We start from the raw sequence: 6427 nt of genomic DNA, 5'->3' as shown, positions 1-6427 counted from the left end.
ACAAGAAAAGAAAGAATCACCATGAAGGGAACAGAGAGATCAGAATTATAAGAATGCCAACATATAAGTATCCAGGAAATGGCCCTGGGGCTACTCCCCAGCTTGGGTCTAGGGAACTAAAGATCATAAGTACATTTAGAAAATGTTCACTCAAGAATATGGAGAGAAGTATGTGTTAGCCACCAGAAGGATCAGAAGTGCACATACATTGACATACTTAGACATATTAAAATTTAAACTGACATGTGTGTGCTTTTTATACATGAATTCAGAACTCTTGGGCAGGTACAATGCATGAGTGACCTTCTGGGAGCTCAAGTGAATAAGCAATTCACCACTACAGATGGCACCCAATATGGGGCGAGAACTCATTATTAAAAGTTATTTAGAGATCCTGGGCTGGAATACACACAACATGATATAAGAATAGAAGGAGGAGAGAATTGGCTTCTTAGCAGGTTATGGACTTAAACCAAGCTATGTGGGGATTTCTTTCCACAGTTCAGAACTATACAAAGAGTTTAGGATTAGAGGTACTGGGAATCAGTGCTGTTCAAACAGGCAGGCTGTTCAGAGGACTGCAGAGATAAGCAGAATATACAGACTACTGGCCTCCAATCTAACGCGCCCCCCTGAGCCTTGCATCCGTGGGAGAGAAAGCACGAGACGCAGAGATCAGGTAGTTACTGCAAAATGAGGCTTTAATCTGTCTCACACACGTGGGGAAACGTGGAGAGGCGCGGAAGGGGAGAGCTGAGGAAGGGGTCCGGCTTAAGTACAGTCTAGAGTGACGTATTCACTTCTGATTGGCTGTTCGCTCACCACCCAACATTCAGTGACTATGGCACGCCTCTCAGCCTAGCAACTGAGCAGATCAATGTAGCGCCAACTTGGGGTGGCAGATTATATTGTGGCTCCTAACATCTCCCCCTGTTTAAATTATTAATATGAAACAGCCTTTTGCCTATTAAATGTAGCACCAATTAAGATTCGAACTCAAACCCGATCAAGCAAACTCCATCGTGGGGGAATAAGCGATCAAGAGCTTATAGCCCGAAGATTTTTCCTTACCCTTCCAGGTGCAATGGAAACCAGTCCTCTGGGTGCTCGGGCTAAGGAAATATAAAGAGAATTGACACCCATTCCTGTACAATGGAGTATAGCTCCCAGGAGTGCAAGGGCTGTCAACCTATTATTAGGTACCACAATTATTTAGGCAAGAGCTGGCTGGACTTAGACCTCTCATCTAACCCAGTGCAATGGGACGAACCCCTGGTGTGCATAGACTGAGAGGGTCTCTGTCATAGGCTATTTTCTTAGCCTAGATAGTCAAATTTCAGGGAGAGACTCTTGCTCTAAGGCTGCGAGTGCTTAGGCTTTAAGCTACCTTGTCACGTTTTTGTTGGGCTTTGAGCTTACAAACCAACCATCTATGAATACTAATTCACATCATAGGGCTGTACCAAGCAAGCCTATTCCCGCTCTTTAGAAAGAAAGAAAGAAAAGGGCAGAAGACATTTAAGAAGTAAAATCTCCACAGGAAACAGGCTCCATCCGCACTCCATCAAGGCTGGAAATCTGGATTTGCAATTGCTCCTGTACCTGGTCCAACTTCCCATTCCACTTTCCTTTTAAATAAGCAGAAAGATTATGGCTTTAAGTAAATGCATCATTCACAAATCTTAGAGGTGTAACACCTGGATGTGAGGCTGTTGACACACAGCTTATTTGAACCACATCTGTGAGCTGCTTCACATGGGCTTAGAGCCAATCAACTCTTTGATTGACCAAGGTCTCTTTTAAGTCTCCATAACGATGTACTGAGATGGGCACAAAGGTAGGCACATGCACAACCAAGGCTAGGTCTAGTGATCCATTCCAGCCTTGTGCTAAAAAGCATGTAACCTTTTTACAATCCAAGATATCAGAATTATTCTGAAAGTTGGATAACATAAAGAAAAATGAAGGGTCTACACACACCAACACTGGTTGTGTAAATGCATTTTTAAACACCTTATTAATTTTAATGTTATTTAAATGGCTAGAGATATTAAATCTTGTAGCCAAAACATTTTGCACTTTATGAAACATATTTAACAAGACAAAGGCAGATATACCCCTTATAACATTTTAAACAGTGGCTACAACACGTAATTTAATTGTGTTGAAGCAGGGTAAATTTAAGAAAATATACATACGATTTAATTTTGGACTTGTATCCCTTTGAAAACATTAAACAGAGGTTTTAAATCCTCTTATGGTAAGCTTAAGATGAGGTTTTAGTCAAATAATATCTCTTAACAACCTTTAAAAATTACTAAGAGCAAATCAAGATTAAAAGTAAACTATTTTTCTTTGCATGTACACTCACAAGCCAGAAGATGGCGTTAGATCCCCACCACAAATGGTTGTGAGTCACCACGTGGCCGCTGGGAGTTTAGCCTTTATATTTTAAATTAAGTCCAGCCTTTAATGGCTGAGCTATTTTTAAAGCCAAATTGACTCAAATATTGAAAGACACTGTCTTTGAATCTTTTTTTGGAGCAACAAGTTATTTCCAAAAAATTTTTAATGCTCGTTATATTGGAGCAATGGCTTGCAGAAAAAATTTCTTTAGAGAAATCCACTAATAAAGTATCACACAATGAATAATTTACACTAAAAGATTTAACTTCTTAATTTTTTGTATTAAAGCAACAACAATATTTGTATATATAAAATGTAAAATGATTAACCATTTTCTGAAGCAATTATTTCTAACAAATATCGCTTCATGGGCTCTTAAAAATTATGAATAAATTTACTAATTGTAAACCTTTTACCTTTACCAGAAATGTAAAGAGATGGTATAAAAACATTTTTTATATCTATAAAATTCTATAAGCATTTATTAAAATGGCAGCTGGAATAGACAAGTTAAGCTGTATAAATCTTAAATTTGAACTTTATTTTGGATTAATTTAATAACCAATCTTTTTTTGTCCAATGAGAATATCGGATAAAAGCCAATCTTATTCTCTAACAATTGTTACACACATTAAAGGAATCTAAAGCATCTCATCCTCAACAATTTCAAATACAGAGGAATTAAAACAACCTGAACCATATTCTATCAGCAGACACAGCTATACTCATGGAGGGAAGCAGGCATAATTTTAATTTCTGCAGCATAATCATAACCTTTAGCCCACAGACTGTTGTAAAATCTTTGGGTCTTAGGTTTACCCTTCCTCTCACAAGAAACAATGAGAACAAAAGACAAATTCCCTTAAGCACATTTCTAGTGCCTGGTCTAAAGACCCAGAACAAAAGGAGCTTTTAACACCTGAGCTTCTGCAGCTCAGTCCTAATTCAAATGTAAATGTAACCTCCCTCAGGCCTGTTCTCTGAGGTTTGGCTAAGCCTGAATTGTGCATTTTGGCTTTAGCTTTGAACCTTAAATTTAAACTGTAAACCTTAAAAGACACATGTTGTATCTTTTCTCTATAAACATAGGCAAATCAAAAAAACAATCTTTAACGATGTAAGCAATCTATTTTCTCTCAAATTAACACCAAGTGGATTACCTATATGTTATAAAGTTTGCTGCCACAAAACAAAGTGTAAAGTCTAATGGAAAACTTGTAGCATTTATGACCCAGGCTTTTGGCGATGGGCCTGAGGCCAGGGCAACCAAGTAACTCTCAATAGCTTTGAACTAGGCAATACTTCAGCATTTGAATATACTGGCAAGAGAACAGTTTAAGATCTGACTATGGCCCACAGTGGTATACTTATCACCAACTCAGAACCGTAATCTTGCAACCTAGCTTCATTCTTCACAATCTGCACCAGCCGCGTAGGGACCCAAATTGAATTGTTTTCACCTGTGGAATAAGCACAAACAGCCTCCCTTCCTGGGCCACAGCAGGCCCTTAGCCAATCTTGTAGCCTCTTGTTCTTAAGAGGGACAATGGCTGCACGGCACCCAGCCATGACATCCTCAAAGATCATCTGTTCTATCACTGGCATTGCTTGCTCTGAGCTCGCGGGACACTCCCTGTGTGCCCACTGCGCTTCCCAGGGCAGACTATCTCCCTCCTCTGTCTGCCTTTCCCGCCACGCTCTCTTGCTCTGCCTTGTTGCAAGCCGCTGCAGGTAGCAGAGCGCAGACGCCTCTGCAACCGGTCTGACCTAGGCCCCATCGCAGGGATTTTGTTCCCACAGCCCAAGGCGAGAAGCACGGCAGGGGACCCTCCAGCCCGAGCGAGCCGCTGGCGCCAGCCGAGGTCCGTGGGGCTGGGCTGAGTGACTTAAGATCTTTCTTAGTCTTATCTCAGAACGGCAATCCTTTGCACAAGCGGCTACTTCCTCCTCTATGCTCTCCTCCTCGGAGCTGCCCAGTTCTATAGAGTCAGGCTCCTTAATGAAGTACAATGGGGTCCATTTGACCTCCGTTCTCTCTCCACCATCCGGTGGAGGGTCCTCAAGCTTAATGGACTCTGCAGTAGCCCTTGTTCCTTTTGAGTACTCTATCTCTCCAGGCGCTTTGGCCTGACCTCCAGGCTCCTTGGCCTGACCTCCAGGCTCCTTGGCCTGACCTCCAGGCTCCTTGGCCTGATGCCGGCTAACACTAACACACTCTGGTTCTGAGATGCCCGAGTAGCCATAAAACAATTGCAATATAAGCAAGAGTTTAATTAATGCAGTGGCCGCGGTGGATTTAAATCCACTTGTCAAGATTTCTACTTTAGACATAACTTCCAAAGGGTGTACCTCTTACAGCCGCAGTCTTTTAACCGTCCTCGAGGCTCGGGGTCCCTCCGCTAACGCGTAGAAATTTCTGCCGCCTGGAAAAACCGCGCGTGGGTTTCGCATGCCTGGAATTTCCACGCGCCTGGAATTTACCCGGGTTTCGGCACCAGATCTAACGCATCCCCCTGAGCCTTGCATCCGTGGGAGAGAAAGCACGAGACGCAGAGATCAGGTAGTTACTGCAAAAAGAGGCTTTAATCTGTCTCACACACGTGGGGAAACGTGGAGAGGCGCGGAAGGGGAGAGCTGAGGAAGGGGTCCGGCTTAAGTACAGTCTAGAGTGACGTATTCACTTCTGATTGGCTGTTCGCTCACCACCCAACATTCAGTGACTATGGCACGCCTCTCAGCCTACCAACTGCGCAGATCAATGTAGCGCCAACTTGGGGTGGCAGATTATATTGCGGCTCCTAACACTCCAACAAGCAGATAATCACAGGAGAGAGATAAATTAATTTTGATTTCATTGTTTGTAAGGTTAGGAGAAAATATAATGGTAATTGTTTAAATGTTTTCAAATATATGTGGAATAAAGAAATCTAAGCCTTTGATCTCAAATATGGAAAACAAATACACACAGAAGGGTAACTGATTGAAAAGTTCTTTAAAAAAAATTCAAAAGTGTCTATGCCAGGGCAGAGAGACAGGATCTTTGAACATGGTCTACATGGGACTTATGTGATTATTCAGCCTGGTTTGACAAAGTTTGACCATAGAAATAGGCTCATACAGTAAGCAGAAAGGATTTCAATTGAAGTTAAATACATACATGAATAAATATAGGCCTTGATCTCATGTAGGTCAAAGAGCAGCGTATAAATTAGGCAGATAATAATACTTAGATTGTGTTAATTGCTTGAATTGTTTTAATTATCAAAATGCATATGGTTATGAGCTTTATTGTTATATTAAAATTCCTCTGGAAGTGGGAACAAACTATTAAATTAATCTAATCTCTACTTGAATGATTTCCAGTCATTGGACAAGTGACATGCTATTTTGGGAGCGAGGCTCTATATTTGTGTTAACAGAGAAAAAGAAAAGGCTTTGGACTTCCTCCAGAGTGTTATGGATCAGACTTGATGGGAGAAGACCCAGAAGGTTTTGGCTACAGAGAAGAAAATTTCAAGAAAATCAAACTGGACAGAACCCTGAAGCGACCTGGTCTTCCAGCCTCTTTCTCCTGAAGCTGTTTCCAGAGAATTGCTTCCAAAACAATTTCAGGAATAGCTGGTGATTCCAGATGACCTCACTTCATCTATTCTTTCAGACAGAACCAGTCTGTACTACAGCTCAATCGTGAGTCCTCTGAAAATATGAAATCTACAGAACAGATGCTGAAGCTAATTTTCTTAGGTCTAACCAATTTTTCTAATTTTCCTACCCTTACCTACCCTTTTAAAGAATTTCTTTTTACCTCTATTCAGCAAGAAATATTTGTGGAGAGTCATCATTGCTTTCCCTTGGTTTTGGTTATCAGGTTATGGTTATTTTATAAATAATAGATAGGTTGTCATTTAAGGGATAGTTTGAAAATGGTCATAATTTTGAACTAGGAGGAAATAGATTAGATGGTATATTTCCAGCACAGGAAAGGAGGAGAAGGAAAGAAAGTGAGGTCTTTCCCTTTGGC

The sequence above is a fragment of the Arvicanthis niloticus genome, chromosome 2 (genome assembly GCF_011762505.2).
Source record: "Arvicanthis niloticus isolate mArvNil1 chromosome 2, mArvNil1.pat.X, whole genome shotgun sequence".
In the NCBI taxonomy this organism is placed as follows: Eukaryota; Metazoa; Chordata; class Mammalia; order Rodentia; family Muridae; genus Arvicanthis; species Arvicanthis niloticus.
Note: the sequence above shows the minus strand (reverse complement) of the source record.